This window comes from Ixodes scapularis, unplaced genomic scaffold (genome assembly GCF_016920785.2).
Source record: "Ixodes scapularis isolate PalLabHiFi unplaced genomic scaffold, ASM1692078v2 PGA_scaffold7__128_contigs__length_106722199, whole genome shotgun sequence".
NCBI lineage: Eukaryota > Metazoa > Arthropoda > Arachnida > Ixodida > Ixodidae > Ixodes > Ixodes scapularis.
The window spans coordinates 79,786,309-79,812,198 of record NW_024609882.1 but is presented as its reverse complement, the minus strand read 5'-3'; the positions used below and the strand labels follow the sequence as shown (position 1 = coordinate 79,812,198).

General features: G+C 46.7%; 1 protein-coding gene across 1 annotated transcript in view; it reads left to right on the top strand.

The window, feature by feature from the left end:
- The window catches only part of LOC8037543 (lysosomal alpha-glucosidase-like), a 112,255-nt gene that overhangs the window by 51,549 nt on the left and 34,816 nt on the right, over positions 1-25,890 (top strand). The window lies entirely within an intron of this gene.

Below are 25,890 nucleotides of genomic sequence, written 5' to 3'. Positions count from 1 at the left end.
TCCGGAAGTAAGTTGTAATGTAATTTGGTTACAAAATATTGGTAATGGATTACATTAATTACTCGTTACATTTTAAAATACGAGCGTAATACAGGTGCTGGAGCAATACGAGCAGAACATTCAGCGGCATAAAGAGAGCAAGTTTAACAAAATGGAAAATATCAGGAAAGGGAGAATGGCCGAAACAAAAACAGGAGCTTTTGTATGACCGGTCATTCGAACCACTAGAAAAACGGGCAAGGCATGTACAAATATACGAGAGACAGAGATCAAGTGAAAGAACGCCGAGTAGGCTCCCTGTCGCCTTTTATCGTTTTTTCTTTTGTTTTTTTTTTTTTTTTTCCCGGAAGGAGAAAACTTTTTGTGTTTGGTCCGGTTTTTTACACCGTTTCGCCCTTTCCGACTTTTTCGACGTCTCCCGCCACCTGCACCGGCATCAAACGTCGGACGGTGCCCCCTCGACTCGTGCGTTTACAACTCGCGTAACAGACGATGTAGCCTCGTGCGAGGGAGTCGAAATCTCCTTGTCTTTTATGTGCGCAACTGTATTCTAGCACGCTCTTGAGGCACGACTGAAAAGTGCCCTGTGCGAGGTTAAGAGCATCGTCTTCGAGGGTACGGACGATAGTTTTTTGGTTTACTTGTCTGGGCTTGGTGTTCGAGTGCACTCTTCACTTTAGAGTCAACTGTCCACATAAAAGGAGGGGGGGGGGGGGGGGCGGCAGTTTTGTCATCTTAGGAGTACTGACACAGAGAGAGAGAGAGAGCGAACCCGTAAAAGTGGTGTGATCCTCTACTGTTTTGTGACAGCGATGTCCAACTCTTCTCTCGCCCTTGATGCTTTCCCTTTCCCTGGCCTCCACGAATATTGGTGTGAAAGTGAGAAACGACGAATATTCCATAACCCGTAAACGCCACTTTGTCTCTCACTGGTCGAGTTTTTGGTCATGGAGTGTCCGTCGTCTCCATAGCCATCTATTAATGAGATGTTCAAAATTCGGGGCATTAAAAAGAACGGAAACCTAAAGTTTCAGTGCAAACATTGCTTTAAAAAAAAACATATTTTCATTAACAAGAACAACAAACTCTAATCTACGGAAACACATCAAGGTAAGCTGGGACACCTGCATTCTGCATTGGGTATACATTGTAACGTTAGAAGCAAGTTTTCCTTTTCTTGTGAATGACTCAGGTGCAAAACACCCCAGTCAAAAGGAAGCTTTCGTAGAGCGCTTCTTTAGCTCCGTATCTCGTGCGCATGCGCACCGCTAGCTTTGTCTGCACAATTCCAGGGATCATTTCCGGAGGCTGTAAGCTAGTGGGATGGCGGGTTTGGCAGCAGCTTTCGGTGCCTTGTCAGCTTACAGGTGAACGGAGTGCACCTACACTCTTTCTCTTAAATACAATATTTTATTTTTACAAGAGCTGCCATAATAAGGGAGTATGAGAAATGAAAAGTAGTGTTGCATAACGTTTTTAAAAAAATATCAAAACTGCTTCTATTGTTCTTTCGATAAGTGTACGAATAAGTAACGTGAAAGCATTTTGTAACGTAGCGAGTAAAGTAAACTGTTACTTTTCAGCGAACGTTATTTGTAACGGCAATCCATTACATTTGAGGCTCGGTAATTTGTAATTGTCATCCACTGCATTTTCAAGTAACGAGCACAAGTCTGCATAGACCCTGCTTTGAAAAAGCGGCTCCGATCCGTATTCGATAGTCAGTCAGTCAGTGAACTTTATTGAACGGTAAAATCAGATCCTAATATCTGATACGAGGGTTCGTTTGAAGGGGGGGGGGGGGAGATGTGGGATTCTTCGCATTTTTAGCTTCGACTTGAGCTTGCACTCAATTTCTTGCACGCCTGAAGCGACTGCAATCTGCATGGTGTAGTCTTCTGCCATCAAGGTCCGTTCCCAAAGAGGGGAGTAGTCTTCCTCTAATATATCTCACAGGACAGTAGACAGGGCGGTCTCTGAGTATTCCCAGTAAATATGCCGCCAGGACCCGTCCGCGAAGCCGCATTCTTCACAATTTCCCTTGAAGAGATCTGGCCGCGATCTTCTCAGGGCTCGGGGAGCCAGGGAGTTGCGGAGTTTTGGCGCCGCCACGTATATTCTTGAAGTCGCGTGAGGTTCTTGTGAGGCTCACCCAAAATCTTGCGCCGAATCTTGAGGTTTCTGAGGATCTCATTATATGTTACGGCACTCCGCGTGAGTGGTGAGGCCCCGTAATTGTCGTCTCCGTCGGTGGCGGGGATGCCCATGCCGCCATTGGTCCGGATTTTTTGCGCACGGACCACTAGCGAGTGAGGCCCCTCTTTGCCAGAGTGACCTGAGTGGCCGGGTACCCACGTCAACGAGTAGCTGGCTTCTTCCTTTGGCGTCGTCTTCAGTAATAGGTTTCTTGCAGCAGGTCCGGCTTTACCGTTGCTTAGGTTCATAATGGCCGATCTTGACTCAGATGTGATGGTGGCAGGGTGGCCCTTTGCTACGGCAGTGTCCAGGGCCAAAGCGATGGCCGCCTTTTCTGCCTCGTCGACGTTGCCCGCTCGTAATAATGCGGTGGTTGTGCAGTTAGCGTTGTACACGGCAACCACGCACTTGTTTTCTTCGGAGGGGTGTGTGCTGGCGTCTGCGTGGTACACGTGTTCTTGACCATTATGTAGCATGTCCAGTGCCCTGGCTCTTCCTTCTCTTGGTCCCTTGTCCCTCGCGGAATTCATGTTTTTGGGCAGCGGCATAACTCTTAAAGCCCGGTGCCATGTTGCTGGGATCGGTTTCTGTTTGACTTCTTTGTTCGATTGCTTGATTCCAAAGCGCTGCAGAGTGATGAGGCCTGTTGCAGTTTTCAACAGGCGCTGTTCTTAAGCTGTCCTCTGTGCTAGTCGCATTCCTTCGAAAGTGTTATGAAGTCCGAGTTGTTCCAGCGCGTCGTTTGGCGTGCACGTTGGTAGACCAAGCGCGGTCCTAAAGACTTTCCTCATAATTGTATCTAGTTCTTGATTATTCATTCGTTCAGGTGCATGTATGGTGCCGCGTAGATGGTTCGACTGAACACGAATGCGTGAACTAGTCGGCAAGTCCCATTCTCTTTGAGTTCGTAGCTCTTGCGGGACACACGTCGAACTAGTCGGGCGAGGTTGTCCGCGTGCTTCCTGATGTACTTGATGATACTGCTCTGCTCGTTCTATATTGAAATTATCATTCCGAGAAGTCGTACATTGTCTGTCCTAGGATTGTCTATACCTTCCGTCTTGAGGCAGAACTCTGTTTCCTGCTGGTAAGCTTTGTGTTTGTGGGGTCGGACCAGTAGTGCCGACATTTCGGTGGTGCATTCCAGTCCGATGGCTTTCGCTTTCTCTCTTACGATGTTCGTCCCTAACTTTATGGCTTTGCTCATGTAGGGGGATGGGTTGTTGTCTAAATCGTAATATCGTCGGCTTACAAGGCGTGCTGCAGGCCTCCAACCAGTTCCAACTTTTTCGACATGGGTATCATGGCCAGATTAAACAGTAGCGGGGACATGACTGCCCCTTGTGGCGTACCGCATCCGTTGTTGATGCTAAAAACTTCCGAAGTTTCGCCTTCTAGTTGGATGCTGGCTGTGCGGCCAGGCAGGAAAGAGCGGACGTAGTTAAAGGTCCGCTCCCCCAGCCTGGTTTTGGAAATTTGGTTCAAGATTGCCGCATGGGATACGCGGTCAAAAGCCTTCTTCAAATCGAGTGCGGCGAGTGCGGCCCAATTTCTGCTTTCATTCAGCGGGCCTTCTTGAAGGTGAATAAACACGTCCTGCGTAGGGAGATGTTTTCTGAAACCAAACATATTGTGCATGAATAAATTTTGCTCCTCTATGTATTCCTGTACTCTTTTTTGAATAACACGCTCTAGTAGTTTGCCCTCGCACGACGTAAGTGAGATTGGGCACAGATTCTCCACCTTGAGAGGTTTTCTGGGTTTTGGAATGAAGCCGACGATTGCGTGACGAAAGCTTTCCAAAAGCGCCCGTTCGTTCATAATTTGTTAAAGTACTCGGTAATTCGTAGGAGCGATTCGTCGTCCAAGTTTCGAAGCATTCGGTTCGTGACTTTGTCCGCGCCCGGTGTCGAAGTAGTCTTGACTCCGGCCATGACGAGACACACTTCCGATTCGGTAATTGGTGCATCGAGCCTGTCGTTCTCGTTTCCGCCGTACGCTGTTGATAGCGGCGTGGCAGGTTGGGGGGATTCCAGATACAGGGACCTAAGTCTTGCGTAGATGTCTTCGCCATCGAGTTCCCGAACGAGTTTGGTGAGAAGTTTCCTCTTCTTTAGTTTGGTATCGTCAGGTTCCATCACATAGCGAAAGAGGGACCAGGCGCTCTTTGTGTGTAATCTGCCTTGCAGCTCGTCGCACATTTGCTGCCACGGTTGCTAGTTGAGTTGCTGCGCGTACGCTTCAATTTCTCTGCTGAGTTAGGCAGCCCGTCGTCTAAGCTTAGGGTACCTCTTTTTTGTTTCCTTCCATCTGCGATAGATTGAACTATAGGTCATGAGCATGTTGTAGTTTGCTGTACATCGTTCTAGAATGGTTAGGGTTCTCGCATTCTGTAGTACCGGCCTCTTGATCTTTGACTAAATGTCTGCACCAGTCGTCAATATTTTCCAGCGGTCGTGTGGCTTTTTGTCTTCTTTTGCAAAAAGCGTCCCAATCGGTGGAAGGTTGTGCGGGGAGTCGCGTGAGTCGGAATCCTGGCAGTGGAACTTTCGTTTCCGGAATATAGTGGTCGCTGCATCTTTTTTTGCTATTGGTTCATGTGAATTCGTCGATGTTTAGGCCAAAAGTAAGATCCGGGTTTGTACCCCGTTGGACGCTGTTTCCAATCCTAGTGCATTCTGTAGTTCCGTTTAAGAGCAAGGTTTCGTGGGCTTCTGCCTGGTGGCCAACTTCCTTTCCTTTCGCAAAATCTCTTCTGTAGCCTCATAGAGTCATACAGTATTTGGAGCGTTAAAGTCACCCAGAATCAGGGCCGGATTTTCTCGCGCAACGTTCCATATCTTCTTTAAAATATGCGAGAGTGCATAGGAAGTATCCTTTGGATTTAAGTACACGTTCCAGATGATCGGGGTTTTCTGTCTCTTGCTTTTGGGCATAAGTTCTACGGTGACCGATTTGACTTGGCATTCAATTCTATGTCGTGCTGTTTGACATGGTAGATCCCTTCTCACGAAAATGTGTAACAATTTTTTTTTCGTTTGTCCTATGATTCCGTAGCTTATTAATCCCAGTATCGTACACTTGAGGCCTGATTCTTGTGCGGCGAAAACGTCCGGCGGCGAATCGGTGTCCGTGATTATCCTTTTGAGCGAGCCAGTCTTTCTGTTCAGACCCCTACAGTTCCACTGCCTCACACGCACTTTACGGCTGTCCTCCATGCTTGGCAGCTACTCTCGCAAATTCTTGTTCAATGAGCGTCATCCACTCTTCGTTCGTCTTCATACGTTCATCCAGATTTTGAAGGCTTGCCGTTGTGCTACTGAGCGCAGCTTGGACTTTCTGAGGGAACGAGTCTTCGGTCTTTCTAGCCTTGTACGGTCTCTCCGATGAGCAGCTGATGCTCGTTTGAACCGAGCTTTCAGAGTCTCTTCTCTTCCGTCCTTTCCTGACTTCGGCCGGCCGTGAAGGTGCTGGCATCTCGTTGTCGGTTTCCATGTTCTCGTTTCCATTGATGACACTCGTTGGTATGGGAGCGCTGCTTTTCATTTGTTCCTGTTGAAGTTGTCGGATCGTACGCACGGCCGCTTTATAGTTCTTCTTGAGGCACGCCGATTCTTCGCTTAGTTTCTTGTTTGCTTTTTCAAGCGCCGAATCGGTGCAGTTTTCGGGTGCATCCTTGGCTTGCGGCTCCCTCGTATTTTTGCCTCGTGCGGCTCGAGCGTAGCTCATTGTTTCTTCCTCTTCGCTGGTAGAAGTATTGGTGTTATCTTCAGTTGTCACGAAATACTTTTTCGGTTTGGGTCTGTCCTCTCTGAAAGGCTTGTAGCGTTCCCGACAGGCGTTGCTTTCAGTGTAGTGGTGTCCATTGCATATCACGCACTTGGGGGTGCACGTGTAATCGATCCTCACTCCAGGCACCCGTTGAGGGAAGTCGTGTTCCTCGCCGCAGTTTGGGCATCTGCGGCTGACACCTTCGGGGCCATTATCTGTACCATGTCCCATTTTTCTGCACGTGGTGCACGCTTGCTTCTTCTCCAAATAGATGTTGTAGCGGCTGATGCTTCCGAAGATCTTGGTGTTGCCCGGTTGAACCTTTGTGCCCAATGTAACCAAGATGGACCGGGATCGGCCCATCCACTTTGCATCGATTAAGTGTGTTTTGGGATCGCTCCGCTGCAATTCTACCAATATCTCTTGGTTGTTGGATTCTCGTTCTCCACGAAACACATTGGCAACTACTATTCGGAAAGTGTTTTCCGAATTTTCGGTGTATCCGTGAGCTTCGTATTCGATACCCTCGTGCCAAAATCTTTTGACTCCTAGGAACTTCTCCGCCCATTCCTGATCGTTCGTATGCACGGTGACCGTAATAGCATAGTCTTCGTTCTTGATAGCATAGTCTTCTCCGAGCGCTGCCAGTCGATACGCTGGTCTCTGCCGTGATGCACGTAATAATCTCCAAGGCTTCAGCTTTCCATAGATCGAGGAACTTGATTCTGACGATAATCTCGAAGATATTTTTCTCCTCTTTAAGCCACGTTCTAAAAATTTTTATGTGATATTTACCAACTAGGTGCCATTTCGATTTGTTGTTATCTTCGACTTTTTCTTACTCTCTAGCAGCCAACTCTTGTTTGTATCTAGCGATGTTTGAGAAGGTAGCGTGATTCTCCTGCTCCCTCGCCGTCATGGCGCTAGGCCCAGTGTGAAATCTAGCTCTCTTCGACAATTTTCTTCTATAATGGCTATTTCGGACGGAGTTTTGTGCAGAAAACAATATCCCCACGTTTCGCTTGATCTTCCGATGCGTAAAAAGTGCAAACTCACCCCTAAGATGTTCAGGACCCGCGGTAATCCACCGAAAATCCGGAGCACGTGGAAGACACATCCGCCTATCTCTCCGTCTCTCGGTGACCTTCCACCGAACTAGCCGTATTCGATAACTGAACTAATGGCAATCGCAACGCCACCATTTCTCCTGCAGCGGCCACTCCGGCAACTGCACGGCTGCACGTTTTGGTTCAGGCCGAGTCGAACAAGGGCCGGTGGCGCCATCTCGCGGTGCCATTTCGCAGTAGTCATATAAATGAATACATAAAATTGAAAGAATAAAACACATCCTTCCTCAGAAGGGCTACAATTTCTAGACCTGCGATTGAAAAAAACCAGCGAAGGCATTTGCTGGGCGTTCAGTCAGCGTTCAGAAAAGCCGGTGTTCCCTTTTGAGAGTGCTCATTCAAAGACTGTTAAGATAGGTATCATCAAGACGCTACTCACATCAGATAAAACAAAATACTGTCAACATTCGACAGCAGATAGCATTAAGAGCCAAACTCGACGACTCCTGAGTTCCGGATGTCCGGTGGAACGCCTCGTGTCCGTTTTCCACCAACTTATCAATCCAAAAGCAACTACAAAAATGCCTTTCAGTCGAAGGATAGCCAGCATACCTTACATTCATAATGCTTCCCATCGTATCTGATCCATTGCATCACGCTATGACACGAAAGTTGTCTTTTCCAGTAGATTCAAATTGGCAAGCATGTGCAACATGATCAACCGACAAGAAGCCAAGCCGGCTTGCGAAAAAAAGCACGCCACCCTTTTCCGGACCTGCTGCACAGAAAAAGTGTACTCCATGGCTCTCAAATGCGGTGCCGAGTACATAGGACAAACCGGCCGATGTATTAACGACCGCCTGAGAGAGCACGAAAACGAGGCCACTTCTAGAACCGACAACCCTATTCATCCGATCGCGGTTCACGCGAACGAATGCTTTGGATGCGCGCCTGACTTCGCAGGAACCAAGACAAAAGGGGGACACCGCAATCGCCACGGACGTGAAACCATCGAATCTTTTCTCATCCAGAACGCAGAAAACAACGTTTCATCGGCATCAGTAACCTTATCAAGACGGGAATTAGAATTCCTCAAGCCTGAACTTGGAAAATATCGCAACTCCCCGTAATCACACAACATCCCGGTAGTTCCGCCCTTACCTCATGGTTCCCCCTTTCCTTCTCCTATCACCCCTTCCATCTCCCAGTTTCCCTTCCCCTTTATCGCCTTTCCATCTGCCAAGTTTCCTTTCTGGCCCCCATATCACCCTTTGCATCTCCCAGTAAGCCTTCCCCCTTATCAACCTATCTTGTCGGGGTATCGCTCAGGGTGCAATGTCTTTGCCCAAAATAAACGTCGTTGCTAACTGAAAGAACGTGGTTGTCCTGTGCTTGTCCTCTGTGTTTTATTCTTTCAATTTTATGTATTCATGTTCAACCCGCTCGCCTTCATCAGTCATATAAATGAACTTTCATGTTTTTACTCGTCGCTAAAGGGCGGCGTTGTTATCGTATTTAGTTTGGTCTCGGTGGACGCGAGCGGTTGGAATTACAAGGGTGGGTTTCCCAATTGAGTGTTTCAGTAACGCTGGTGCCCATACTCTACTCCAGGAACTCCAAATAAAGAGCACCACGTCCCAGCTGTGGTGTCGAATCGCTCCGCGGAACAACCATAAAAGACGCTACACTGCGTTTCACATTAAGTCTGACAGCAGCCAAAGCTACCATCGGATGTAGCCGATCAAGCGGAGTCAAAAGTGAAGTGTCATGACGCTCGTCTTGGTGCCTCTGCTATCACTGGACAAACCACTCACGCCGAGTGAATGCGGCATAATCCTGTGTTTGGTTTCTATGCCTGATTGGTTTAGTTGGCGATAGGTAACGCAAAAAATGGCATGCGCTGTGATGATACGCTTTTAGCGCTCTTTGATTGTCTCAGTCGGATTGTAGCGCTAGCTGCGGTCTTACATAAAGTCCCTAAATAGGAACTTCCTAAAAGTGGCGACATTCTTTAAAGCACCGACTGCATGACGGTGCAGGTTTTAGGAAGCGAATGGCGGCGCACAGCAGAGGTTTGAACTGAATGCAGCCATTTTGTTTTAGCGGAATGTGGTTTGTCGTTTTTATTGGTTGTCGTCACTTCTAAAAGAAGTATCAAGGGGCTTTACTCTTACCTAGTGTGAAAGGAAGGATTGGGATGGAGATCCGATCTTCGAGCCCCGAGTGACTCGATTGAAAACAACACCACTGGGGACAGCTACAAACATTAATAATATTAATAATAGCTTTATTTACCATGTATACGCATGGTGGGGGCTGAGGAAAAAAGCTGTCCAAGCAGCTTGACTGGTCCTCAGCCCCCTCAGGTACACACAGTGCCGAGAAAGACATTTAAAAAGAGCACAAGAAATGATATAATAATACAAGGTACTTTCATCATAACAATGACCAACAGACAACTATCAGCAATGCATCAAGCAAGAATAGCACTTGCCTATAAAAGAAATCGGGAAGTTGTACACAAGAAAGGGAAAACTATCTAAAGTATTCAAAGAGGCTTCAACACAATATATATATATATATATATATATGAACAAATATGTGCAGATGAATGAACCGTACTTAATCCAATGAATCAAAGAATCAAAGTATCCAGGAACCCGCCGAAAGCCAAAAATTGGCGGAGCCTGGAAACTTTGATTCTTTGATTCATTGGATTAAGTACGGTTCATTCATCTGCACATATTTGTTCATATCCTCCTCGGAGACCACGTACGATGACGTGAAGTGCCCGTGTTGTATATATATATATGTATATATATATATATATATATATATATATATATATACATATGTATACACATACATATACACACATAACATACACACATATTATACATACATACATACATACACATAGACCCTATGTTTGTGTTTTCATGCTTCGTACATTGCGCGAAGTTCACTATATCTGCAAGTGTACAGATCGAAATATACGTGGTGATAGTTGTTTAAAAGGGATGGTAAAAGATAACGGAGACATTCTTTTCCGGAGTTTAGTCGAGCTGTAGGGACTATCCAGCTCTCTTTGTATCTTGCAGAGTAACTAGATGTTTTTATTTGCAGTTGGGAGAGATTGCGTATATTACTTATTAAATGTTATTAAATTAAAACAATATTGTTATCAATAAGCTACGCTTAAGAGAAACGACACTTAATCGTCGTTTAGCTTAAAATCATGGCTAGCAGTTATCCGAAGATTCATCTCAATATAAAGGAAACGGTTTTCTCTCCTAAAAAAAATCTTGTATCCGTTCGCGATGGTAGATGTAATATTACGTGAGCTTCCTAATACCGAACCTTTCTTCTTTTTTTTTTTTTTTGGAGGGGGCAGGTTTTCTTGATGCAGCCTGAGCTTAGTATGCCTCAACAGATAAGTTGTCCTTTCGCTGTAGATCAGAAGTTTAGCGAGTACAGGACGACCACTAGCGTAAGGCCTTTAGTGTTCTACGCAGTAGTGATACATGACCCCACGCCGGTACGATGCTCATTCAGATCGAAAAATGACAGGGGAACAAGCTGCAACCCAGGATCTCTGGGTTGCAGCTAACACCAAATTTAATGCTGAGGAAGTCGGAGTTTTCAATCATGACGATCGCCAGTTGGGTCTGCTCTTTACTAAGCGCCAAGATGCCGGCTCCCACAATAATATCGGGGAACAAAGTGCCGATACTCTAAGCGTAGCTCATTTAGTTTCTCTAAGGACCAGAGGTGACTGTCGGGACAACAACATAGATTATTTATTTATTTATTTATTTATTTATTTACCCTCAAGGTACAGAGTACATTTTAGAGGGGAGTGAGCAAACAATAAATAAACGTAATTAATCAACCAAGGGTGCTGTTAATAAGTGATTGCTTAAAGAGTGAAATATCATTAATATCTGCAATAGAAGCGGGAAGGTGGTTCCAGTCAGTCGATGTGCGAGGTATGAACGAGGTGCTGAATTTGAAGGTGTTAAAATTAGGTATGCCTACCTTGTGAATATGGTCGAGACGGGATGAACGTTCGTGTTTTGACGCAGCGCTCTGTCTACATACTCGAAAGTTGCGGCACGTTCGACTGGGGCTAGTGTTCGAGCAGTAAACCCGAAGGCGGACGTTGCCCTCGTGGATTTCTTACTTAGCCTTTTTCGACTCAGCACGGGGAACAAGCTGGGCACGAGCGGTCAACAATCTTTCCCCTGCGCTCAATCGAGAAAGGTAAAGGTATTGCAGATGCCTTCTGTTGGTAAACACCTAACTCCAAGGAAAACAACAATTTCGGCGCAGCGCAGAGGGAGACGGTGGGTGCATCACTGAGGCGTGTATTGAACCCCACCCCAGTCACGGCGCTTCGCGGCGGCAGTCTGCTGATGGCTCGTTACAAAATATTAACCCAACTTAGCCCATTCCTACACGACGCTTTGCGGCGTGTACGGCCCAAGTACGTTTTAGTACCGCTGTCCACCACTGTACCTCAGTTGTTATGCGTTACGTCGCGCCGCCCAACCAATCCTCTGCGGCCGACGATCCAATACGTCCTATCGCCTCGCCTCTCGAATTTGACGGCCGGGGTGCTGTACGCGCTACAGACGTCCTCGGTACCTCATGGAGCCGGATTCGTCGACCTATGGACGCACACGGGCTTTGGCTCCGTTTTTCGGACTGCCATGCCGTTCTTGACATGAAGTTAGCATGTCACCGGGACATAAGCACACCTTGTCGTCGCCCCTGTATGCACGACATGTAAACATGACAACGAAATGGTTCTGTCGCTTTCCGGGCATCGCGCGCGTCCTTCATACGCACGTCGTGACCTGATCTGCATGCGCCAGGAAGAAGAGGGGTTTCGGGAATGTTCAACCCGCGGAAAAGTGCTGAGAGGCTGCATTCGCCACGCTTTGTGGTATATAACCGCTCCGCGAAATGATAATGTACGAGTATTTCTCTGAGGACCAGCTTCACGGCAGTGGCGGTTTCGGCGTATTTTAATGACTTGTCTTCAATGGCAAAAGGAAAAAAAAAACGCATTTCAGGCGAACACTTAAACAATAAATAAGAGAAATTACAAAGAGACTGACAACGTGTTATGATATCGTAGTTTGTTTACGGCGGTAGTTTCATGCGCAAACCTCTCTTAAATAAAATGGTTAGCGTGGATAGATTTTTTATGCACAAACCTCTCTTATACAAAATGGTTAGCGCACTAAACACCTATAACAATTACTTCATTTCATTACCTTTCAAAATATGTGTATTTATTTACACTCACAGCCGTATTTTGGAATTGCTTTCCTATGATGGATGTATACCACGCTGTATCATTAGTTTTTACATCATGTTTTACGGCTTTCAATTTATTTTCACACTTTGCGTTCCACGCTTTCATGCCACCCAATCTCAATGTGAAGATTAACTTAGCGTTACCGCTGGTAACGCTATTTTAAAACTTTCTAATTGGTTCCCAATGTTCATAAATAGATTTTTTTAAAAATATTACTAACCGGCGTTTATTTGTCAAGACTCATAGAGCCTTAGGTCAACTCAGACAGGCCAACTTTGCCCCAATTTCGTTGTTACTGTCGAGTTGTTCACCGCTTTCCCTAGATCCTAAATGAATTTGCTGGGAGAAATCGCCCCGTCTCATGAGTGTCTAAAACAATGGTCGGACGCAAATGAAAAGAAAAACATATAATACACTTCCGAGTGTCAATCCAAAAGCAGGGTTGAGAAACATGTTTAGCGCAGCGCTTGGGCGCCCGTTTCCGGGTCGAGCGGCGTCGGCGTTGGCGTAACCCCACGCCTTGCATTATGGGAACCTTTTCAGCTAAATACAGCGGAGAAATTCGTTGGCTAATTTTAAGGGATAATTGTTTCTGCAACATTTAGCGGGAAAATTTTCCCGCTATTCTTAGGGCAAAAACGTTTCCGCTAAATTTAGCGGAAAATGTTTTCCGCTACATTTAGCGGGGAAACTTAACTCGCTATATTAGGCGGGAAACTTTTCCCGCTAAATTTAGCGGATTGAGCTTCTCCGTTCAATTTAGCGGAGAAATTGACGTCACGTGACCTAAACGCCACTTCAACTTCCCCGCTAAATTCAGCGGAAAATTTTTCGCTAAATTTCCTTGCTAAATTTAGTGGGAACATTTTTCCGCTAAATTTAGCGGGTGAATTTTTCAGCCAAGTTTAGCGAAAATGTTTCTCCGCTAAATTTAATGAGAAAACTTTCCCGGTATTTTTAGAGGGGAAATTTTTCCGATAAATTTAGCGGAGAAACTAACGTAAGGTAAGCTCAACATAAATTCAATTTCCCCTCTAAATTTAGGGCAACACAATTTGCTAAATTTCCCGCTAATTTTAGCCGAGAAATTTTCCCGAAATGTAGAAGGAAATTTAGCAGGAAATTGTGAGGAGGAGAGGAGGGTACGCAGGGGAAAGAGGGGCATGCGCTCCCCTCCGTACCTTAGCCTTTTCCTCCTCCAGAGCTGCGCTTTAATTCGGCATTACAGACAATTGTAAACGTTTATTTTTTATTTTTTATCTGACTCATCCTCCTCGAGCAGCGCGCAATGTAGCCACTGCAGCCATTCACCATGGGTGGAACTTGACGTCGGCGTCAAGTCGGTAACAATGAGTGTACGGTAGAAGCCACGTCCTCATTGAACCAATGGACCTTTTCACAGTAAGCTTCTGCCCATGCGTACACACCCGCTGTCGCCATTTTCGCAGGACACCGGGAAGCGGTTTCCTGCGAAAATGGCGACAACATTGTCAGCATCTATCTTCGCGCGTATTTAGACTATTTTGACGCTTTGGTTTTCAGTATCGGTAGTCCGGTGTATAAAGAACACTGAAAACCGATACAACGGCACGATGCCAATGTGTATTGACGGGCGGGGCATGTTGGGCTGCTCTTCTACTGTAGTTCACAGACAACTCCCCAGACGGCACTCGTCACTCGAAAAAGATTCCTTACAGATCTATCTTTTGCCGATTGATTACGCTGCCTTCATACCCACGCACCGGGAGAGGGGCGAGGTGACGAAAAGGTGGTTGTTGGTTGTCCCACGGACGTGTAGCTCCCATTTCACTGTCAGCTTGAGGGTGAACGAAGAATATCACTGTTGCTTTTCAGAACGAGCCTCACTTTTTGTCTTAAAAATAATTTATAAAAACTAAACAGAAAATCTCAGAAATTTGAGAAGTCCCTACGATTTCCAGTGGAAACAACAGGGTGCCCCTAAGTCCCTATTGTACCGAATAATACATGCGTAAAGGGACATAATCCGACATTTGATAACACTGCCGCGCAGCCCAAAGGCGCAACGTGACCTTCTAGTTTCAACGTCCTTCAATGGAACTGCAGGGCGTTACGGACAAGAAGGCCGAGTTCAAGATCAGACTAAATGACGAGCGCAAGGACAAGGGCAGAAACACCGACATCATACTCGTCGGTGTTTCTGCTCTCAAGAGACCTATGACATGGACACCAGAAACCCAACAGTAAGGCACATGGTACGTGGAAAGACCAAGATCCGCCCGCAGGCCATGATCTCCATTTGCAGAGGTGGGTGGCAGCAGCAGATCAATACGAAGGAGTGGTGCAACTCGAAGCAAGAAGTGATTGTCGTGCTGACGACGATAGGAACCAAAAGACCGGCACTCTTCAACTCGGCATACTCCAGACCTTGTATGAAGCAGGAAGATGGCCACAGATGGATCGCACATTTGACCAAGGCTTGCAAGGAACGCTACCTGATGCTACACTCGTAAAATTCTAGCAGTAATCACTAGGTAATAGCTAGTGACTGCTTTTGAGATGTTATTAGATACCTAATAACCGTAGGTAGTAACGGTCAAGCTAATGACAGTCACAAGGTCAAGAAGCTTGTAACGGTTACTAACCAACCTAGTATATTTTACTACCTTTAGCTAAAAAAGGGGTCTAACTGTCACAAGACACAGTAAGGACTACCCAATCCCAATTGACACTAATCGCGCTAAATTCAAAACTGGTACAAAAATTATCTGCTTATACGCAAAGTTGTACACATATTATGCATGAAACAAAGACAAGGGTTTAGAACATGAAATACACACACGCGACAACCGGCCACCCAATTGCTGCCCCCAATGGCTATCCATGCTTATTTTATATTGAACATTTGAAAGACGTCGGTGGCGAATGACCACCTGGTCCGTGAAGGATGTTACAAATATGGGACTGCTTTCGCGCTAATATTGTTGTCCAGTGATTTTGCTAAACATTCCACGGAATGTATCTCACCAAGAAGTAACGGTACACACAATAATTTTTTGCGACAGTCTGCAAAACAGCTTCCTCATAGATTCCCAGCAGCCATGGTCACGCTCCCCCGCATAGCAGCCACAGTTTGTTTGAGGTAGTAAACGAACCTGTAACTCGTTTGAGGTAGTAACATGCTCGCAAAAGTTAGTGAAGGTCAGAGAAAGGTAGTTTTAGCTTTATTTACTAAATTCTTACTACCTATCGCGGGTTCCAGATTGCAACTAGTTCGTGAAAAGTTAGTGACTGTCAGAAAAAGGTAGTAACTGCTGAAATTATAACCTTTTTACGACTTTTTCTTTTTTTTTAATATTGTAGTCGGCAGAAACTTTGACGTTGTACACAAGGACTGTGTCTACGAGAAAACGACGTGCAAAGGCGATGCAAAGAGAGGTGAAACTTGAGGGCTTCAAGCTCCTTAACATGGTGGAAATCATCACGAAAACCACGCCGAACTCCAGACAAAAAGACACCACACTCGACGTGACCTTGGCAAAGCGCAAGCCGAAAGGACTACAGAGAACGACACCTGGGGAAGCGACCACCACCCAATCAGGGTGAAAATCGAGCAACCGGGTGGCCCAAGCGGACGCATGAGGAAAACAGGAATCATAATATGGGAGGGATGTTTTTAGGACACACATAGAAAACAAGACCCAGCTGAGCGATATAATAGAGCTCACAAAATCCGTGATGGAGGCAGTGAAGCGAGCCACCGTATGAAAGTGAGTAAGCGAAGACGTTCCGACGCCGGACACTCGGCTACTTTCCCTGTGGCACCGCAGGACGAACACTCTGAAGAAATATAGAAAGTTCCGCAGAAAGCGATACTTAAAGAAGGCCAACCAGCTCGCAAAGGAAGCACAAAAGTGCGCGGCGAAGATAAGCGGGACCAATCGACTCCGTATATCAGACTCATTCAACGAACACATGTCCTTTACACGGATGTAGGCCATGTATAACACAACGAAGCGAAAGGAAACACATCCCCGAATATTGTTCTGCGCGCGAATAAGAGCGTAGACAATATAATGAAAGAGACCGGTGATGTTTATTTTCCCCAACCCGCAACGGAACCAAGCAAAGCCATCTATGAGCCGGAGCACGACAGCGTGGAGTCCTACTAGTAGGATTTCACCGCTTGGAAACTCGAAGCAGCCATAGAGATGGGAAACGAAGAGAACGCGGCGGGTCCCAACGGGGTTGACAACGCAATGTCCAAGAACATAGACGACGCGCATAAAAGCAAGCTCCTCAAGCAGATCAATCTGATTTGGCGCGAGGGGCGGATCCTTGGATAAGTGGAAACTCTACTTGGGGGTCTGCCCGATTCCCAAACCCGGGAAGGTGGGCAAACCGCAGAGCACGAGGTCAATCTCGCTCACATCTGTCCTTTACAAACCAGTCAAAAGATTGATCTTGTCAGGGATCGACTAGATCCTCAACGAAAAGGAAGTCTTCCACCCGGCGCATACGGGCCTCATGAAGTAACTCGGCACGCACGACAGCCTGGTACTTATCAGGAAAAGGCTTCTTGGCACGTATCTCAAAGGGCTCGAAGCCAGGTAACTGCAAAAGTAAGGAAAGATGCTAATGGCGTTCGACTTATTGAAGTCATTCGATACGCTCCCTCACGCTACCGTGAAGATGGTCAAGTCTTTCGAGCACGAGAGCAGCGAACGGCACAGCGCGGTAGGGGTCCCGCGGGGTGCAGACCAGTCTCCGACCATTTTCAACATCGCCATGATCCCGCTGCTGTGGAAACTAGCTCAAATACGGAACCGGGCCTTCACTGTGCGCACGGAAGATGTTATTATATGAACGATTACTGAAAAGAGCGAAGAAGTGCAGACCGACATGATACATGGGGCTAAGCGCAGTCAACGCGTTCATGTAATACAAGGTGTTGCGCCCGGGTATTACTCACGTTCAACAGCATGGACATTAAGAAGACAGAAGAACACGCTGTCGTGTACGTAATCATAAACTGACACCTCGACGCCACAACGTAGATAGGAGATAACTGTTCACAAGAACTGTCCGTAGCGAGACTAATTACCACGCGTGCCGGCGGACTCGGAGAGCGGGTGGCAAGACCATGGTTCAGGCCGCCCCAGTATCCAAAATGGCGTAGGAGTGTGTGTTTACAAGCTCAGAAGCCACCAGAAAAAACAAGTTGGAAACCCTTTTGAATGATATTATAAGATGTATATTGGGGCTCCTCAAGTGCATGAGCTGCGCAAGGCGGTGCCGATTATTTCTCTCAGCGATATCACGACACAGCGAAAATATAACTTTCGACTCAACCTCATGCATACTCCTCGGAGCAGGGCGATCGCAGAACTCATTAGACGAAAGATGGATGGAACACCAACCCGGATTCTTCCGTACCGGAACAGGTGACGCCAAATCACCCCATTCCGCGCATGATGAACGCAGTCCCCAACCCTAAGAGAAGAGCGAAGTATGCGACAGACTCGACAATGAAACGAAAACCCCGGCCGGGGGAACGAGGATCTACTACAGAGACGCAACATGCAAAAAAAAATGGCGGCAAAATCTGAGCGGCGACAGCTCGGCACCTTCCGAGCACAGGAATGACTGAAGCCAAACTCCTCGACCACAAGGAGATATCGACCACGCAGAAGGCAAAACTTTTGACAGTGCTACAGTGCTAGAGGCCATGGGGGGAGCTGATCGAAGCGCGGACAGCGACTCGACCCTGAGAATATTCACTGAGTCGCGGAACACAGCACGAAACTAATCACATCATCGGGAAGAACTCCCGACTTGTCGCGAGTCTCGCAAGCACCAAAAACGCAAAGACCAGCATTGATCACGGGACCGCAGGCATCGCAGAAAATGAAGCAGCCGACCGAGCCGCCACCGAGGAGCTATCCCGTTCCATCCCTCGGTAGTGGATCAATGCCATCGACGGTACCCCTGGATACTGCGGGGCAAGCGACCTGGTCTGGCCCCTGGACATGGCCTCCCTCTTCGTTAGCATTTGCTTCCACTCGTCCTCCACCACCCCTCCCTAGACCTGACCATACCATAGCGTATATCGTCAGCGAAAAAATCACTCCACCTCCTCTTCTCTACAGAAAAACGGGCGCAGGTGATCGTCCTTGATTCAGGTCTACTCTACCGCATTATAAAGAATCATTAAAACGTTTTCTCACTCACGCATGTCTATTTTGTTCCGAACGCCTTTGTTAACGCACACTACTGACCCACGCTTCGTGATTGCGACGCCGATGCCCAACGACTTCGTTACATCTCGGAGCTATGGCTCTAACACTACAGCTACAGCCATAGACTGCCATAGTGGCGACGATGAAGGCAGACGGCCTTTTTGCTGCGGAAGAACACTGAGGCACAGTGATACCAGGTGTGTGCTGAGGCGCTTGAACCATGCTTTTCTATTGGCTGAACGCGAACAAAAATAGTTCAAAAAAATGACTTAATGCAAAAGTCTGTTTTTTTCCAGCGCCTCATAATTTGACAAGCCTTGCAGGAAAAAAAGTGTCTGCTTTAACCACCCGTGCCCTTTTTTTTGTGTATAACAGGGTTTAAAGTATCAAACTGCTGAATCAATTGCAGAGGGGGTGGGTCATATTGCACACTGACAATGCTAATTGAACGAAAGTTATTGGCGGAAAACCAGAGAACATATGATAGCCGAAGATATTTCTTATAGAGTATGTAGTTACGACGGTGTTCGGTGAGTTCACACTTTTATAAAAAAACAAAAATATCCGGTAAATATAGCTAAAAGTAGCTAAAAAAATAGGCTGAACCAAAGTGCGAAAAAAGTGGTTCTAGCGTGAGATGCCAATCACGCACTAACTTATAGCTCGGAGTACACAACTAGAACAGACGACTAGGTATGAATACTTGAAAGGATAAAATATGGAGGACTGGGAACAAAGCAAGACTTCTTCCAAAAAAAAGAAAAGTCCTGTTTCCGTCCCCGTCCTATAGACCTTTCCAGCGGCAGTCTCGAACGAAGCGATTTCCAGCGCGCGTCCCTGGTTTTGGGAGTGTACGTTAGTGTTGCCCGACTGCGCTGAGCTGTGGGTTTTCTCGTCAGTAGGCTGTGGCAGCCTGCGTAGGAGCAATTTTGAACGCTGGTGGCGGCAAAATCGCCTCGCTTTATTTTTTCTTTTGTGTTCTATGGCGAAGAGAATTTCTCGAAGTTATTAAGAAAGCGTTTAACTATTTTTGGGAACAAAAACAAACAAATGAAAGCTATTTTCGGCGAGTTCGTGCGCGACGGAACGAATGCAACTGGGATGCTTGTTTCATTTTATGCTGATCCTTTAAACGGCACCATACACACAGCCGTGTCAACCTACAAAGATCTTAACTGCCTAACATATTTGACCACACCAGAGGATAGCCGAACCGCATGGGTATTGCCCGCTCACTATGTGAAATTCAACGAGTCTCGTCAATCGAACACCATATATTGTACGTACCCCACGGTGCCGCGTTATCCGAACAGGATTTGAGAAAAGTCTCAAATAACGTGACAGCATATCCAATATACAGTGTCGACGATATTCACTTCACGACGATCGGACGGAATCCGGCTTGTCTTGGGGGTACGTTTTGAAGAGTGATGTTTTTTTTACACAGCACTAAAGCAAATGAACGAACGTGTGTGTTCAGTTCCCCTACCCCGGACCCTATCAGCTACTTCTCGCCAAGACCGGGAACATAACCGGGAAGGCTTTTCGGAGATTATCTCAACGGTAATAATCCTCAAAGAACGTCGAACGGCCCGCGTCGCGGCCTGCTTGACGTTCGCGTTCTTCGCTCGCTCTCTTCGTTCGTTTCCTGCGAAGGTCCAGCAGGCTACAAACCCTGGTATTCCCTGGTTCTCACAGTGGAAGATTACAAAAACACGCAAGCATCCTGAACAGGCAAATAGAGTAAACACTTTCAAGGAAAGCCGGCGAACTCCGAACACACAATGCAGCTGGGGAGTCGCGCTGACCGGGTTTCCACAGCTCAGGCTGATGGCAGGAATTTTTGGCTGATAGGGGTCGCTCGAGTCGCAAAATGGCGGCGGATAGCGAGCTGTTTCTGCAAAGGTCTATATGTTTTGACCATTCAAGTATTCGTATATCTTCACAAACACGCTCGTTTTCAATCATTACTAGATGAGCCGGGCACACTCATGTTATAAGCGAATGTCGCAGGGGTGTTTTTCTTTTCTAACTCATATTCATATCCGCCCTTCTTTTCGTCTAACACGCACAGACATGGAATAAAACAGGCAGAAAACAAACCCCTGTTTAAAAATAAACAAGCATTCGCCGCTCATGTTTCTGTTCGTTTTCAGCTTTTTTGTCAGAAGTCCTGAACAGTCCTTTTACCTTTTAGGACAAAATGTGTTTTTTTCAGCCCAATTTCATAAAAAAAAACGTCATTCAGAACCATCACGAAGAAGAGTCACAAAGGAAGGTCATTAAGAACCGTCACGTCAAAACTACCGCTAAATTTAACCGGGAAATTTGTCACGTGACCTGTCTGTCTATGCTAGATCGCAAACTCAACGATGAAGTTAACTCAATCGGTCGCTGATTGGCTGCCCTTTTGGTCACGTGATGTGACGTTGCGATTGAGTTTTTCCCTACGGATTCCGATGGAGTTCGAGCTATGCTGGTGAAATAATGAAGTTCGCGGTGACGTCAAAATGTCGTCACGATTGAGTTTGGCGATGGAGATAACTTTGTAGTAGTCGGGCAGCAAAAGTTGCCAAAGTCAATGAAGATGGCGACGTTCAAGCTCGCGGACGGGGCGGACCAAAGTGGACTATCGCTACGTTTTTATGTGTTCGCCGTTCAAGGTTCGTCGGGGACGTAATCGGGGAATACTGCCCGACACTCGCTGGTGCTGACATTTGCCGTGAAAGCTTTGGCGGCGTCGCGAGGGGCCCCTTATGGTGACCGCCGAGCAGCAAGTGCTCTCTTTGAGCGTTGCTGGTGGCACATTTTGCTGCGACGAAGACGTCACCGTGCGTCGGTGTGCTGCGAGTCGCATTCTTTGGATGCTACAGAGGCGATAATTGATAACCCGGGGCTGAAGGTGGGTGGGCTTCGCGCGCCAAGTGAAGACGGAAAGAGGACGACCAAGAAGTTCAGCGATGCGAATTCAGCGGTGTTGTCGGTAAGTTCTCAATGCGCTTGCACGAGAGCTCTCGGTAGAAAACGGGTGCCTCGTTCACCGTGATGAGTGTCGTGTGAGATAGTCGCACGGATTCAAGCTTACTCGTGATTGCATGTGTATCATCCAAATGTCTCGGGGCCTCAACATCTGAAAATTGTTCTGCTGCAGCACGTTGTGTACGTTTTCATTTTACGATTACAGGTTCAAACTGGTACAGTATCTTGTTCTTTGCTTGTGTTGTCTGAAACGTTTCTGCTGCTTTTCTGCCACACCGGGTAGGGAGGGCGCCTCGTCAAGGTGCAAGCCATGCAGCTTGACGTTTGACATTATATGCCCATCTCCCACCTTTGTATATAAAGGAAAATAAAGAGATTATAAACTCAATTGACACCCCTTTGCTCTGAAGGCATAATTTTGGGTATTGTGCAAGACAAGTGGAATATCTCCACTTTTTTTTTTTTTTTCAACTTTGTTATTATTACATTTTCAGCCTTTTTGGGATGCTATGCAACTACTATCTCCAAGTAGAGGCTGCATTAGCATATAGAATTTCTATCCAGTCTTGATGTGCTTTTGGACAACTGAAAAGGTTATGAGACATTCATGTCAGATACCGCCTCACTGTTGTGTGCAGGTGACAGCGACAAAAACCTGAAGCCATGCTTGCACACCAATTCCTTACAACCCCAATGGATGCCCTGCTGTTCTGAGGCCAAGCTTAACAAAAAGCATTGCTTAGGATTCTGTCGTAGAGCAGTGAATAGGATGCTGAAAAGCAGGTTCCGGTGGTTGCAAAGGTGCTAGGCACAGCAACATCATTTGACTTTCTGCACAATGCGGGCTTGTATAGCTCTATTTTGGGGCCTCTCCCTTGAGCCCCAAGAGTCCGACCCCGAGGACGGTGTAAGCTTTGACAGCAGAGGACACGCTGTGCAGTGCTCAAAATCTGAGAGGTGGCCACCACTGCAAGTATGTGCTGCCTACCAGGGTCTCCCTGCTCGAACTTGAAGCCTGGCAGCTGTTGAGGCTACTACGAGCTTTGTCTCTCGTCACATCTGCGAAATATACTTGTGTGTATCCGCTTGCAATGTTTTGTCATACTTTGTAACTTGCCAAATCAAGTAGACACGGTAAGTCCCTTTGGCTGCAGAGTGGTCTACCTAAAAGACAGTTCAAGCACCTAAAAATGGAAGTTTGTAATAAGTTGATGTTTCTGAAAAAGCTTTTTAACACAATGTTTTTGGCAGGGTAACCTTGTAAAAATGCAAACCGCATAAGCGAAACGTCGAGGCATTAGAATAGAGAATAAAAGAGGGCCTCCTCATGGGTGGCATCTTGTTTCCCATTGACTGCAAAAGCATTCTGGCTCTAACAGTATATTGTTCCAAGCATAGAGGAAGAAAAGGTGAAGAATTAACTGTGGCTGCTGGTATCTGGACGATTGAACTTGCACCGCCGTGTCACCATTAATTGTGAAATTTCTGGTTCCCTGTATATGAAATATACATCGACATCTGAAGTCGAGATACGAGTCCCGGCACATAAACAATTGCACTGAGATTTCCTGACCCAAAATTTGTATTCGATGTGTGACAATCTTGTCGGGTATGACCAAGGTAGTGCTGCAAACCTTTTTTCCATGCTATACTGAAATCATGACAGACGCAAAATGGTGCCTAGGGAGCATGTTTTATTGTGCATGGAAATTCTGCACCCCCATGAGGGGCAGCACGAGTGTGGTCAGTGAAGATGACTGCTGGCTATCTGCAGCTGCTTGTCCCTCCACAGCCTGCAAACAAAGTACACGAAAAGGGTGAATGTTTATAAAAACAAGCATTTTTAAAGACTATGTTACAGAAATCGCATAGAACAATAGAATCCCATGTGTGTGGTGAGCAGTAGTGTATAGCATACCACTGCTTTTAGCTTCTTTTAGAACTCTTATGCAGTGCTGGAAATATCAAGAATGCGAGACTCCTGAAAGGCATTTTGTTTATGCGGGCACCTTCCTAACCAAGAAACTGCTCAGACCAGCAAGCTCATGCTGTGGGTCTTTCAGTACAACACGCAACCTATGAAGCAAGCAGCCTTGAGCAATGTGCACCTAGCATGACCCAATTACTTTGCAACAGACAGGCCTGCTCTGTCCATCACATGAAAAATGGAAAGCGAAAAGTTGGAAATCACTCACTTCGAAACACAACACAAGGTCCGAAAATGAAAAGGAGCGAAAACAGAAGAGCCCTGCATTCACTTTCCTTTATGCTATAACTGTCTGTCATAACTGATTCCCAATGACAAGCTAACTGTTGTTCCCATCAATGTTTTTGGTGCTGTGGAAGTCCAGCTCTTCCGCATTGCATTGAGCAAACAACAAAGACTCTGAGCCCAAGCTGCTCTGGGTGTAACTCAATAAAGCAAGGGCGAAGAAACTTGGCCTGGAATAATTCATTAGTGCCATATGACACAGGTTTTCTTTCGACGGTTCTCCAAACAATGCTTGCCAGCCAATTTTAGACCTTAACTGCACTTCTCTACATCTAGGGCACTCATGCTGTAATGTTGGGTGCCCAGCAGCATGTGCAATGCAACCAGCTGCTCCCGCTGAGTGGGCGAGAGATCCTAAACAGTGCAGCTGGGGGCAGTTCAGGCCCTCACCATCCAGGGTGGTGGTGTACAGCTGCAGCTGAAAAAGATTAGCACAAGTGACTGATGACCGGAGTAGCAAAATTGCGACAGGCAGCGCTATTGTTCCCGAGCGCGCCGATAGCAAGTGCCAGTCATGTTCCATGTCTCAAGGTTGGTGGCTGCCAGAAAATTGAGGGATAAGATAGCTTTCAGAATGCAAGCTTTAGGATGGGCTGCTTTGTGCCGGCCACCACCGTGTGTCGCGATTTTGCTGCTCCGGTCGTTGGTCGCTTGTGCTTATCTTTTTCCGCTGCAGCTCCACCTGATGACTGGTGCACAGCTGACATGACACAGTTTCAGTAGCATGCATACATGGTTTGCAGGTAATGTCATGTCAGTATAAAAGACAAGACTTTTGAGTACTTCCAAGGGCACCGTGTTGGTGACCACCACTTGGTAAATGTCAGATGTGGTTAATGGCAGAGGCTGCTCATATTGCCATGCACGTCTCCGAGCAAGCTTGCCCGTGGCCGAATGGTTATTGTGCTTAGCTTGCACACAAAGGGCTGAGGTATGATGCCTGGCCGCACATGCACCTTTTTGTTATTTCTGTAAATGTTGCATTCTGGTTTAATTCAAGAATCCCATTGCTTGTTCAAAGTCAGAATGTTCTATGCACCAAACTTTCTATGCCGATTGTTCCAGAAGTCCACGCATACACATGAGGGGCTCTGCGTGGCGATACAGAGAGAGTCTCGCTCTTGCGCTCGATCGTGCTACTCCGCCGACCTTCGATGCCTGTGATGCTACCTCTTTGTATTTTTGTTTTCGGCACAAGTTTGCCAAATTAAGCGTTTAGTTTCTGTTCATTCGTCACCTGACCATCTGCCATTCGTGAAATTTTGGTGGATGTGCGGGACATTAACAAAAAGGTGCATGCGCGGCCAGAAATCGAACCTTGGCCCTTTGTGTGGGAACCAAGTACGAGAACCATTCGGCCATGGGCGCGCTTGCTCGGAGACGTGCGGGGAAATATGTGCTAGTGCAGGTACTTGGGCTAAGCCTAGGCAGAAGTTTAAACCGTCAAGTGATGATGACAAAGTTTGTACGTGTTTGTCCAGTTCAGTACGCAGAAAATATTGCTCTGTGTGGTGGCGAGAACCATCTGCTAGTTACTCTCAACTGTGACAGATTGTGATATCTAGCCAAAGGTGGAGGACGTGAATACCCGAGTGCAAAAAATGAAGAGAAGTATACAAAACTGCACGCCGATGATTTTGCCGAGTTCGACAGGCAATGCCCAGCCAGGTGCGTCCTGCTTCCACAGCCCTTTGCTGCAAATATTTTTAGAAGTGGACCTTTTATATAAATAGCAGACACCGGTTTTGGAACTCGTGAGCCAGCTTTGTCTTAGTGTCATTCCCTTGTCAATTTCAGGGCAGTGGGTAGATGTGGTGCTGCCGGGAATGTTCGGTGGAAGCAGGTTGCTGTTGGGAAACAAGACCGGAGGCACCGTCTTTTTCCTGACAGTCTCATTAATTGGATCTGTGTCTTGTCCGACACAAAACTCAAGTAACCATGTGTGGATTGTCTCCGCACCATGTGCACACTTAAGTTTTTGTAAGTCTTGCTGAGGTGTCACCTTGCTAGAAACATCGACACGGTTGGACCTACAGTCACCTTGGGAGCTACCGACCAGGC